Source organism: Octopus bimaculoides, chromosome 23, assembly GCF_046866305.1.
Source record: "Octopus bimaculoides isolate indiv1 chromosome 23, ASM4686630v1, whole genome shotgun sequence".
Taxonomy (NCBI): Eukaryota; Metazoa; Mollusca; class Cephalopoda; order Octopoda; family Octopodidae; genus Octopus; species Octopus bimaculoides.
In genome coordinates, this window is record NC_142950.1 from 917890 (window position 1) to 932631 (window position 14742).

Genomic DNA, 14742 nt, shown 5'->3' on the forward strand with positions numbered 1-14742 from the left:
TATACACACACGTGCGTACACGCACGAACAGGCGTATTAATTTTCCCCCAAGCACTTCAGAGCCATGCTACAACCTCACGCCTAATAAACCATAATACGTTTGTTTATCTGAGGACAAATTGCGTGTTGGAACGTCTTAATCGGCCAGTGTCTTTTTTGTGCCAACCTTCTGGCTGTCTGTTCCGTTAAACCACTAAAATATGGACACAAAGGGTCTGTAAGTAGAATTCAAGTCTATAATGCCGGATTAACGAAATCTCCTTGATGGATAAGTCTATCTTGCTTATCTTGTCAGGTGGCTTCTCTGAAACATACTTATATATATATGTGTATGTATGTATTTATGATTTTACACATACCATGGCATTCTTGTATAAAACTTTGTCGGTAATTGCATATTTCTCAAGCAATATACACCCACACACACAGCCACACACACACACACACATGTATATATATTCACACACACATATATATATATATATATATGAATGTATATATATGTATGAAAGTATGTATTTATGTATGTAGGTATGTATGTAGGCGTGTATAAATCTGTTTTTGAGTAATCATATAGTGTATATATATATATATATATATGTGTGTGTGTGTGTGTATATATTCATATATATATATATATGTGTGTGTGTGTTTGTGTGTATGTGTGTGTGTGTGTATGTGTATGTGTGTGTGTGTGTATTTATTTAATGTGAATTGTTGTTACCGCATGACACGAATTCTATGGAATATAAGTAATTACTAATTTTTAGCTTCGTTACATATACACTTTATCTATCTGTCTATCTATGTCTCTTTCTACCAACTCTCTCTCTCTGTTTCTCTCTCTCTCTCTCTGTCACTGTCTGTCTGCTTGCCTGTCTGTCTGTATATATATATATGCCAATAGATTTATAAGTCTTGATATGGGGAGAGAAAAAGAGAGAGATAGTGACAGAGAGGAAGAAGCCCCTATATACATAACTAAAGAGTACTTCGTACTCACATCTCACGTAATGCATTGAAACGTATTCCAAGGAACGGGATTTTCTCATGCTGAACACAGACACAAAATTTCAAAAGTATTAAAGATTTAGATAAATAAAAAAAAAAAAAGAAAGATTTCGTCTTGGGTTAAAAGCAAATAAACCGCAGGTGAACGATGATAGAAAGACAGGTATTAAAAATATGTGTAACAATAATAAAATACATGTAAGATAAAAAAAAAAAACTGAAAATAGAAAATTAAAATCAACAAAAATCACTTGAGAAGACAATAAAGGAACTTTTCGGAACAGAGAATTCGGTTGGTAGATAAAACGGGTTTGTAATTATTATGAAAAGCATGGGAACTAATGAGACGACTCGATAGTATGAAGTATATTCACACGCTCTACTACTTGGCAATAAATAATATATATTTCTCTCTTTCTGCATTGTTCTATCAAAGATCCAACCTGAAATAAAATGGACGTATTTTTTCCCTTTGTTATTAAAACGGCAAAAACCATTTGGACATATAAATGTATTTGTAGAATATACACGCTATTCACAAATTGATATGCATTTTTGTATCAACATTCCATAATTGCGTACTCAAGCTCACATATGTACATACACACACACACACATACACACACACACACACACACACACAAATATACATGTATCCTGCTGCGGTTTTCGTTTTTCTATAATCGTGTGATCTACCACGGTTACTCTTATTCTTTGTTAAAATAAACTAACCTGAACAGGTTTCGCACCATCAGTGGATTAATAACAATTTAATATTACATTGCAATGCATTAAGTCCTGTCTTGTGTGAATAGTTTTCCAAATCACCCGATTTATATAGACATCCTATATATATATATATATATATATATATATATATATAAAGACACACACACACACACACACACACACACACACACACAGACATATATATATATCATATATGTGTATGTATGTATATATATATATATATATATATATATATATATATATATATATATATATATATAAGCACATATACATACATACATGATAATGATAAAAATAATCCTTTGTATTATAGGTACAAGGCTTGAAATTTGTGGAGAGGAGACTAGTCGATTATATCGGAGCCCAATGTGTCACTGGTACTTAATTTATCGACCCCGAAAGGAAGAAAGGCAAAGTTAAAACTCGATGGAATTTGAACTCAGAAGAACGTAGACAGGGACGAAATGCCGCTACACATTTTTTTCCCGGCGTGCTAACGCTTCTGCCAGTTCGAATAGCAAGAAGAACACACACACACACACACACACACACACACACACACACACACACACACACGCACACAAAAGAGTAACGAAAGAAGACAGTAACCATAATAATAAGTATAGGTGAAGAAGAAGAAGAAGAAGAAGAAGAAGAAGAAGAGAGCAGAAATAATGAAAGCAAGGAAAATGAGAGCAGCTGGTGTGAGTGATAACAAGAAGAACAATAATAACATACCCCATGCTATTTGTTATGTAACGCCTCCACCTCAGCTTGGTAAGATGTAGAGCTAGAGGATGTCGGGTGTCACCTTGCAGTACCCCATATGTTACACCATGAAGATGGAAGTATGTGTCACCTCCTGCCTGGTGTATTAATTGGTCTTGGGGCGCTCAAAGGAGACAATGGTTTCACTTTGTATGTATGTATGTATGTATGTATGTATGTATGTATGTATGTATGTAGGTAGGTAGGTATGTATGTATGTATGTACTTATGTATGTATGTTTGTATGAATGTATGTATGTATGTATAGACCGCTGGTATTTATAAAGTTTTAAACACTTTCGGTATGCAAATTAGGGACTCCTTCATAGAGTTGCATTTGTTGAGTATATAAACAGTTTGGTTACGTGTTTCTTTGGAGACTGTCTTGATGATGTAGACGCCTGTGATGAGAACCCAAGAAGGTTCGAAAATCAATTGAAGTTATTTACCATTTTTTTTTCAGTCTCCAGAGAAATGGCTAAAATTTGCCCTACATGTTACACCCCCCCCCCTATATATGCCTCCGTCTAAAAATAGCCTAGTTTTGAACCTTTGCATAGAACAATTTCAATTTAATAATCTTAAAAATGTATAAATACACTTTTATTCCAAGGATTTAGGCAGCGGAAATACCGAAATTACTTCAACTAGAAGGCTGAAATTTCAGATATAGACAATTCCGTAAAAACGGATCGACTAGATAACTCGTCGTCGTCAGCGACGGAGTGCCAGTTCTTTTCTTGATGAATGATTTCCCGCCAAATAGATCTTCAGCGTCTCCTTATCTTACCGCTTTTCCAACGTTAATTTCATCTCACCAAATCAGGCATTAACTCTAAACGAAAACCTTTCACAAACATCCAAAAACGCGAATTTCCTTTAAGATATTTTGTGATAATAAAGATATGGATCATCAATTTATTCGTGGTTCACGCCTGGAGAACCTAAAACCGAACTGAGACTACACAGATCCAAATGGGATTAAATTTTATAGAATATTCTGCTTCACATTCAATACGTGATGCTCGCATTTGTAGCAATGATGGGTACCCATTCATCCATTCTTTATGTGTCCATGTGTGCGTGTGTGTGTGTGCGTATGACCGTGTGTGCGTGTATATGTTATTCATTTCTCTTTTACACTCCAGAACAGATTTCATTGACCATTTCCATAATCTATCTACTGATACATCGTTCATCATTGGTGGCTTCGTACATATTCTTGAAATGAATAGCAAATACACACTCACACACACATACATGACTGTAGGAGACTGTGACAGTATGACGGTGTTCTTAGTTCCAAATAAGCATACCCGTATATTATAAATTCTGTACACCGACAGATATAATTGGGTTGCTTTCACACGCAAACACACATATATACACAACACACATAAGCAAATAACCCTAATACACGTACACACACGTACACATACGTATGCATATATATAGAAGTACACACACGTACATATATATACATATACATCAAGCGAAGTAGTATATTTGTAAACGAATAAATGTGTGTGTGTGTGTGTGTGTGTGTGTGTGTGTGTGTGTGTGTGTGTGTGTGCGTGTGTGCGTGTCTCACTCTGAAAATATAAAGAAGTTTTAGCGGGTCTACGAGAAAATCTCTCAAATATATATGATAATTGAGGCTAATGCATGGAGAAAAAATCATAAATAGAAATATATATATATATATATATATATATATATATACATATATATATATGAGTGTGTGTATATACATATGTATATGCATATATGTAGACACATATAATATATATATATACATATACATACACAAACATATATCTCTCTACACATATATTGACATGTATGTGTGTGAGTGTGTGCGTGTGTGTGTGTGTGTGTGTAAACGAGATGCTGCAATACATCATCTACGGAATACAAAGAACTGCAGGAATTCTATGATGTAATAATGGAACTATTTATTTCTTATTTTCCAGATAATGGCTGCTACTGGAGAGAGAGGTTATGGAGACATGGGTGTTTCTGGGTGCGAGTATCTACCTGTGCAATGGTTTTCATATAAATATATATACCCACATACATATATTGATATATATATATATATATATATATATATATATATATATATATAAACGTATATATCAGTTTTTATTGGTCTTTGAGCTAACACTATGTGTATATATGTGTGTGTGTGTGTATGTAATTTCTACTGTATGCTTGTATGATATTGTCTTCATTCGTGTATCTCCCCATGCACCTGTGTAAGTTTTTACATCGCTTTCTTTGTCCATCCATATATATATATATATATATATATATATATATATATATATATATATATATATATATATATATATATATATATATATATATATATATATATATATATATATATATATACTTTGCATTTCTCTATCTATCCTGGCACTTGCGTACCCGTTTCTCATTTTATGTTTCTTTCTCTCTCTTTCTCTGTCTCCCTCTCTTTCTCTATCTATCTATCTATCTATCTATCTATCTATCTATCTATCTATCTATCTATCTATCTCTCTATCTAGCTATCTATCTATCTATTTCCTTATCTAATATGGATTTTAAAATACCCGGTTCCATATATCTGCTCAAAGCGATGTTTTCTATTGAATAAGGAGAATATGAATTCTTTCATTCATCATTTTATTTGGCGTCTCTATTACTGGGTTGGAAATGCCTCTGTGTCATTCCATCTATGTCAAAGAGCGTAAGTACAGCTACAAACACACACACACACACACACACACACACACACACACACACACACACACACACACACACACACACATATACACACACACAAGCAAACATATCGACAGATAAGTTTGTTATACTAAAAATATCTCTTATTTGCAGAAAGATTTGTGAGAGAATTTGATACACTGTAGTTAAATCCTGCACATATTGAAATGGATTGATAAATAGTTCCTTCTAGGGACACGACCGTATTTGTAGCATTCAGACTGTGTAGGGTTCATGTGGGCAGGTGTCACTCCGGTCACTTGCTATACAGGAGAACTATACGGATTTCTGTGTCGCGGTTTGGCGGGTGCTATGAATATTTCGGCACCATATAGTCATGAATAGGCTCGCTCAGTGAAATATCCCGTGTATCTTTTCCCAGTTGACTGCTGCAGTTTCTGAAATTTCAACGCATTTCATACGTTATGCTATATAGATATATTATTTAATGTAGAGAAGTAGAAAGTGCATATTTTGAAGAGATGTGTATATATATTTATATATATATATATATATATATATATATATATATATATATATATATGTATGTATATGTAGGTATATAAATATCTGTGTGTGTGTCTGTGTGAGGGTGTGTGAGTGTGTGTATATCATATAGGCATGTATTCGTATGCGTGTTGGTGTATGTCTTCTCATCGGTTGATAACCGGTGCTCGTTTGTTTCCGTCTCTGCAACAAACCGATCGGCAAATATCAGTGCCGGCATGGCTAGGCTGGACAAACCTCCCCCTTCAAAGTAGTGACTGGAACAACTACAACAGTAAAAGAATAAAAGACTAAAAGAATCATACGCGCGCGCGCGCATGTATCTCAATTGCTGTGTTGCTAATCTTACTGAATATAATATTATCAACCTTCAAGTACGTCATGTATAAAAAAAAACAATTATGCAGCCGCTGCTTGGCTAACAAGAATGCAAGTTTGTGTAGGATTCGTAATTTTCGTGGAAATTTCTTTTATTCTTTGGTCGTATGAATGTATATACATATGTCTGTGTGCATGCGTGTATATGTAATGGTTCTTGTGTATGCAAAGGAACAACGATCTACACCTGTAATATTGAAAATAATAGAGAAGAGGCATTCCTGATATTTCATACGAAGTGAATAGTAATTTCTATCACGAAAGCGTACACCACGCTCTACGCCTACATTTATATCTACACATCGATACATGTATGCCAACACTTGATGACATTTATGGAGGACAGTGAAAGTAAAATAATAGCATGAGAAAAGGTCTGCGTCGCGGTGAAACATTAGACGATCGTTTGTTGTTGAAGTCAAAAGCAAAAATAAGGTGAGTTATGGGAGAAGCTGTAGGAATGAGGAAAATATCCAACAGTTATATGGGATAAACATACTGTGATATATATTTTATCAAATCGTATGAAGCAGCTTGTGTGATCTGTTCTATATGAAAGGAATGAAGAATTACTAGGATATCAAATGGTATTGTTCTGCTTTATACTTACACGCATTAATACATATTTGTTTCATATGTTATTGCATTTGTTCAGCAGATATATATCAAATACGTGTGTGCTGTGTACAACGAACGGCAACGAAGTTACCAAACAGCCTGTGTGATTCTATGGAGACACAACTTTGACTTGCCAAAAATAAATGAAGATAACAAAAGAACTTATGTCATGTCAGAAACTATATTAAAACGACTTCGCTGGTGGTGAGGCAGTTGCATTGGTTGGTTCCGTTTGAAAATAAATGGTGAGATTGGTGAAACAAAAACAAAAAAAATGAAGAATTATTGTCTTGGGAAGTGCGATAGATATACTTCTGCATGCACATACTGGAGAATACACCGCCAGGGGTCATGCATGCAGCGATATATTAATGTGTCTTATTTGGAATATAGATGGAACCAGTCCAAGTCCCTTGTTCTATTTCGTAGTGATTCTTCATGTCTTTAGTTCAAATCTTACTGAAGCAAGTTTGCTTGTCATCTTCACAGGGCTAGAGAAGAGCTAGGTCAAAAAAATTTCATTTGGCAGCTCCTTTCACAGCATTTGGGGATTGTATACGCAACTATTTCTGGCATCGCGAAAATTAACAGATTTTACAGAATATCAGAAATGATAACGGCTTTAAGGAGGTCACCATGCTTACTTGATTGTCATTTATAGTTTTCCTGGGTGGAATAAAACTAGGTAGCAGTAAAACAGTACTGACCAGCAGAATGGACCCTGTACTTTGACCTTGCATCTGAAGTTGTTGGACCCTTCGTCAAACGCTAGGAATGAATCTTTTAATGAATGTCAGTGAATACAAATAAATAAACAGTTTGACGTCGAGAGTTAATTCAATCGAAGGATTGAAAAATGAATTTGAATGTCTTACTTCATGGCGCTAATTTCTTTCGCGACTATGAATGACCCAATTATCAAATTGAATGACGAACGTACGAAAATAACTACAACAGCCTATACTAACCGCGTATACGTATGACTATATATTTATGTGTATGTATGCATGCGTGTGCCTGGGATGAATAAGGGACATCGGACAATATTATTGGTATCAACGATCTTGACTACTGTGGCAGTTATATTCTGTTGGAACCATAACACTCTGGATACCAAAAACGGTGTCGATGACATTTCACAATCTGAAACTTTAATATGTGTATTACGCGATCTCTGGAGATTTAATAAAGTAATCTGCTTATAAGGTTTCTCCTGGGATAAAGGCTACTATTCTTATGGAAACACGTGTAAGATGATGTAAAATTTTAGACCCTTGCCTTTTTGTTTGTACTCTATGACCTTCCTAAGTATACAGATCAGTGAAAGGCAACTTGGACTGTAACACAAATGTTCCCTCCATAGTTTTCTTTCGATGTGTCGTTGTATAAGGATTACATGAGATTCTGAATAGCAGTTATATATAAAGCAATTTAAATTTAAATAGCACTATGTAATTGTATCTCTCACTCTGTGTGTGAATATTATATATGTGTGTGTATATAAACAATATACACACACATATATATAGATATTCGCATACGCAATTAAACATATGTAACACACACGCATTTATATAGATATTCGCAGATGTAATGTGTTGGCTATTGTGACCTGTCAGGCGGCTGGCGTTCGTCATTTAACTTCACACGAGTGAATCCATACAAAAAGACGTCGTCCAACTTTCTAAAAAGTCAAGCTGTCCTACCCCCTCCTTTGTTCCACATTCTCCCCTCATCCCCACTCCCCACCCCTAGTCGACTTGTTGCTTCCTTCTCTCTCTCGTTGTTTAGTCATGGTAGCCGACTCTTCTCATAATTTTCCTTGTTGTTATGCTGGGCCTCATTGCTGATATAAAGTTCATGTATTTGTGTTTGTTATCGAGGCAGTTTAGCCCTTGGTCAGCCATGATTGAACAGACCCATCTTGAAAGGATTTAACCTCAAATCTCTGATAACTAATCGAACATTTCCATCGGTAAACTCTTCGATATGCTCATGAAATTTGAGATTCTTAAGTTTCGTGGTTTGGGAGGAGAGGCACTTTGGTCACCTTTTTCTCTCAGCGAAAATGGCACGGTAAGAAATCTTTGCTGTTGTTGTTTGATTGAGCGCAAATATATCCAGAACTACATTCACCCAATGTATGTCTTATATTGTTTTTAAAAGACGTTAAATTGTGCAGTTTGAGGCAAATCTAACTGCTATTTCATGCACGACAAACAACCACACAGGAACATATTCACTGATAGGCTGCAGTTTTTGTTGTTGGTGGTGTTATTGTTGTTAGATTAAACCTATGAGACGCATGTTATCAGGATAACGTGTGGCTGTGCAAATATGTTTTCCAATGTTTATCAAACGGTCGCTTTGCTGAAGAAAATACTCTTGCAGCCTTCGACATACGATGAATCATTGAATTCTTCTTATTGTTGTTGTTACTGCTGCTGTTGTTGTTGTTGTTACCGTTATACTTGTTGTATTTCAGGCTCATTTCATCACTGAAACGCAGAACTATGAGTAAAGGTATCCCATATGCAAACATCGCATTATAATTTTTAAACCATCCACCGTTACATTATAGAACGTAGTCTGAATGCAGCAAGATGGCTGAATCGTTAGCGCACCGGATAAAAAGCTTAACGGTGTCTTTCGCTAATCTTACGTTCTAAGCCCAGATTCTGCTGTGGTAGACTATGCCATTTTATCCTTTCGGGGTAAATGAAATTAGCACCAATCAAGCACTGAGATCGATGTAATCGATTTGCCCCTCGTATCAATTTCGAAGCTTTCTGCCTGTAGTGGAAAAACCGAATTATAGAATGTAGCCTTCTCTCAGTGAACAAGTTCTCATGAAGGTTGCGACAATTCAGAAGTTTCAAGACAGTTGCTAGTGTCGGTGGTGACGGCGGTGGTGGCGTTGGATAGTACAGTGGTGTGTGTGTGTAGGTGGTGGTGTTGGTGACGTTGTTCGTAAAAGATGGCGGCGGCATTACGGTTGCTGTCATTGTATTTGTTTGGTTCATTTGTGTTATTTCTATGGACGAAGTGACACGTGACCTCGTCTGCCATTGAAGTTTCAGGATAACGTTATAATTCCAGAGCCGTGGTTTGTTCATGTGCCACAATGTGCACAAGCCATAACTTGTATATACATATATGTGTGTGTATATATATATATATAGATATATATATATATATATATATATATATATATATATATATATATATATATATATATATACACACACACACATGTATATATATATGTAAGTGTTTAACTAATATTGTCTTTATTCTGTGATATAATTTTAATTCACAGACACGTAAAAATAGAACAAAGGAAAGTGAATTAGTTCAAAGGCCCGTTCAGTCTTAATGTAAGGAGATCTATCGCTAAACTCTTCTAAATTAGACAAACACTTAAAAAAATTCGTAAATATAAAATTTTCAATAGAAAGAATATTAAATTTAGCTTGAACATTGAACATAATTTTGCTACGTCTGTTTCCTAAACATCCAATCACATCATATGCTTCCGCCTCACGCAACTGTTTTAAATCTATAAATTGTTTAATAAATATTTCATGTCCTTTGAAATCGATTATTTATTGTGTAAAATTTTCACAGATGATAATTCAGTTTCCAAAGATTATAATCAGTGAACAGTAAATAAATTCAAGAACCGATTTAAACAACATCAACATTCTTTAGACCACCAGAAAGATTTTGGGGAACACGTTTAATCCAAATTCATGTGATCATAGTCAAACTGAAACTGTTCGAAATTTTTAGCTGTGTTCCATGAGCAGAATAGTGACGGTCGAAATATTTACTGGACAGAAAAATAAAGTATTTTGATAAATAAATAATCTCGTTGAACTCATCAATCTTTTATTTTGTTGTTATAGTTAAGGCATAAATCGATTTAAAATGATTATTAAAATACATTCATCAACTTAATTGGTAAAATCGAATAATTGTTTAATACTTTAATCCATGCCTCAAATACCACAAATTAGCATTAATTTGTAGTCATAAAAATGTTCCACATGCTTCTTATATATATATATATATATATATATATATATATATATATATATATATATATATATATATATATATATATATATATTTACACCACCTGTCCTCGTCTGTTGTTATTATTTGTATATTCTCCCATATATATATATATATATATATATATACGGCTTCGTACATAAACGTACATCCACACATACATATATATTTGCAATTATTCACCTATAAAAACAAAATGCTTTCGTCACAACGATCCTAGTTAACCTTGGCGGATCTGAACTCAAAATTGAAACGCAGAACAGATACTGCCCGCCATTTTGTCACACGCTCTGACTATTATTTCAAACTTAACTTGTACTCAATGAGCTCAAAATATATCCGCCAGTTGTTTGGCGGGAAAATGCATGTGTGGTATATGTGTGTGTGTGTGTGTACTCTATGTGTATGCGCGTGTACGTGTGTGTGTGTAATATCCTTCTACAAGTGCGTGAGTTGTTGAATGTTTCAGAGTGTGTGTGCGTGTGTGTGTCTGCATGATTATGTGTGTGAGAGTGTGCATATATGTTCATGTGTGTTGCTGCGTATGAATGAGGCCCTATGTGTATGTATGGCGTTGTTTGTGCTCTTTTGTGCATATATGACTGTAGAGGGAGGCTGTGTGCGTGTGTGTATGAGTATGTGAGTGTGTATGTTTATTTCTAATTGTGATTTTCTATGTATGTTTCTGTTCGCGCGGTGTGTATGCGTTTGAATGCTTGCCTGTGTAAGTGCGAAGGTCCGTAAGTGTACATTTGAGAATGTATGTAGATAAGTGTGAAATTGTGAATGTATATAGCTATATATGTGAGTGTGTGTGTGTGTGTGTGTATGGCAGAGGGAGAGGAAGGAGGGAAAGAAACTCGAGATGGGAGAGAGAGAGAGAGAGAGAAGGAGGAAATAGAGAGAGACGGAGGCAATAAAGAGGGGAGAGAAAGAGGATATAGAGAGGGGTTAGAGAAAGTGTTTCTGCGTGTGTGTGTTTGTGTGTGTGTGTGTGAGAGAGAGAGAGAGTGTGTGTGTGTGTGTGTGAGAGAGAGAGTGTGTGTGTGTGTGTGCTGCCTTTGTAAGTTGTATATCGTAGAAAACAATCAGACACAAAGTCAAACTCATTCAACGAGAAGTGTAGAAGCACAAGTGTGAAGCAGGTTAAACAAGGTAGCTTGGCGCGCCCAAGAAAAACAAAAAAAACAACAATATCAGCAGTAGCAACAGTGGCAGCAGTAGCCGCAGTAGCAGCAGCAGCAGCAGCAGCAAGTATAATAGTAACAAAAAAACCTGATAAAACGCAACAAGAAAACTAAGAAGCCGGTGTGTGTGAGGTCAAACCTAGCGGCAGGTGGCAGGCGAACTTCCAATTTCTTTTGTTCTAATACATTAAATACACACACACACACACACACACATATATATACGTACATATATACATACATTATATATAGATGTATATAGGTTAGTTATATTTATTTTTCAGCTGTTTATTTTATTTATTGTATTTATTTCTTGCTTTGGCCCCGAGCCATGCATTTTAAAGGAGAAGCTCAGAGTTGAATAACGTCGATACATTCATTCCGACTCACTGCTCTCTGATTTCAAATATCGCAAAGGTTAACGTCTACCTATACACCTTCCGAGGTCAGTTAATAAATTCACCTGATCAGAGTTTTGATCGATTTGGTGGAAAGGTTGTGTGTCTTCTTTTTTTATTTCTTATAGGAGTTCAAATTGCACGTAGGCAGACCAACGATAATCACTTAGCTCACTCGATTAACTCATTGGACAGGGTGACCCAAAAGCAGTATAGATTAGCCGGCAACAGCATGAAGAGGGTATTATTCTGTATCGAATAGGCAACAGCTGAATGTCACGATATTGATTATATCGATTTATGACATACGAACGAGAAAGTCACAAATTTGCTTGAGGCGGTTTGGCTCAGGAGAATGTTCAGTGCCGAGTGCTTACCTTACGTTTTTTATGTGCCCTAAAATAAAATGCCAAATCACAACGCCATCGCAATTTGAATTAATATTCAATGCAGAGCTAACACCAGAGCAGTATTTTCCGTTCTGTCAATCGAAATTTTTTGTTTTGTCTTATAAATATTTCGTTTTTAACATAAGCCAATGTTAAAAGGATATATCAGTACAATTTTTTTTTACATGTTTCCGCCAATAGACTCTGGCCATATTGGGGCATCGCCTTGAAGAATTGCCATTTGCAAGAAATGGCCCCCAGTGCTTATTCATTTTCAGGCTAAGTACTAACTCCATCGATCTATTCAACGAACCGCTAAGTGATGGGTATATAAACACTCAAACACCCGTTGCTAAGCTGTGGTGGGGGACAAACACAGACACAAAGACACACACACACACGTGCATATATATATATATATATATATATATTATATATGTAGTCATGGCCAATGATTTTGGCAAACACCGTTTTTTTTTTGCTATTTCGTGCGAAATATCATGTGAATGTTAATGATTTAATATTATTTTAACATGTTATCTGTTATCCAATAAGATTCGAACGAAAATCTCTTGAAATCCAATAGATATTGCAAATAATCATCAGTTTGCGGAATTGGTTATATTTCCTACAAGTGGGAATCACGTTCCTCTTCATGATTTCATGTTGGAATCGCATGCAAACTGATCATTTATAACCAGAACATTAAGAATAATTCTGTAAGATATCGTGATTGATTTTTTGATTGATTTTTTAAATTAATGATTGCTCTTTTCCCTCACAAAGACTTGAAATTTTCTTTTCTTTTATTGCAGGGATGGCATTGGCACAAGGAAAAACGTCAGTCAACAATTTCCTTCCACCAAAACGGCCTAAAAACACAGGTTATTGTTGCGAAAGGCATTGCATCTAGAGGTTGAAATTTCTCGTACAGCAAGAATTGTGGTCTGTAAAACATACAACTGAGTCGATTATTGGTTTCCAGCATGCCTAAACGAATCATGGACGCTTCGAAAAAAGAGGGGCCGACACTGCAAATGCTGAGAGAAAGATAAATAACTGTGTATCGCACCTTATTATTGCTCATACAGTTTAAGTGTGTACTTATTGTTCGTTAATATGCTCGTTTCTTTCAGTTTCCGTCTACCAAATACACTCACAAGGCTTTGGTTGGCCTAAGGCTATAGAAGAGGACACTTGCCCAAAGTGCCACGCCGTGAGACACACACACACACACACACACACACACACACACACATCGTTGCTATTATGCTAAAGTATCGAAAGTCCAAAACGTTGCTTTTCCAGAAAACGAAAAAAATTATTTTACCAGTGAAGCACTGGGGCTGATGTAATCGACTAGTCCCCTATTCCCCAAGATTTCAGGCCTTGTGCCTTATGCAAAAACGATTATTGTTATTATTATGACGAAAGCTGGCAGAACCGTTGGCAGTCCGGATGAGATGCTTAGTGGTATATAATCCATCTTCAAATTCCGTCAATATTGACTTTGCCCTTAATCTTTTCCGAATCAATAAAAGGAGTACCAGTGGCAGAAAACTATTAGTATTATGACTAATGTCGCTTGTTTTGTGCTTATTTCTATTTTGTATCACCAGGTGCACCTTTGTGTTGTTCGCATTGTTGCAGCAGTGTGTGTGCAGCTACGCTTTATTGTTGCATATATCCTGCTTTGTATTGACTGTTTTGTTACGTGCGATGATGATGATGATGACGATGACGTAGAAGGAGTTGAATGAAAATACTAAACGGCAGAGGGAAGGGAGGAAGGGATCTCTCTCTCTCTCTCTCTCTCTCTCTCTCTCTCTCTCTCTCTGGACACCTATCGTATGAGCTGCTAGAAATAGCAGCTTAAAATTTCCCTTT

At 35.7% G+C, this 14742-nt stretch overlaps 1 long non-coding RNA gene across 1 annotated transcript; it reads left to right on the plus strand.

Moving 5' to 3' along the window:
• The first annotated feature begins 8564 nt into the window (after nt 1-8564).
• LOC149131280 (uncharacterized) lies at nt 8565-14434 on the plus strand. Its single transcript, XR_016238087.1, has 2 exons — nt 8565-8880; nt 13671-14434. It is a non-coding gene; the product is annotated as an uncharacterized LOC149131280 (long non-coding RNA).
• Nucleotides 14435-14742: the final 308 nt, after the last annotated feature.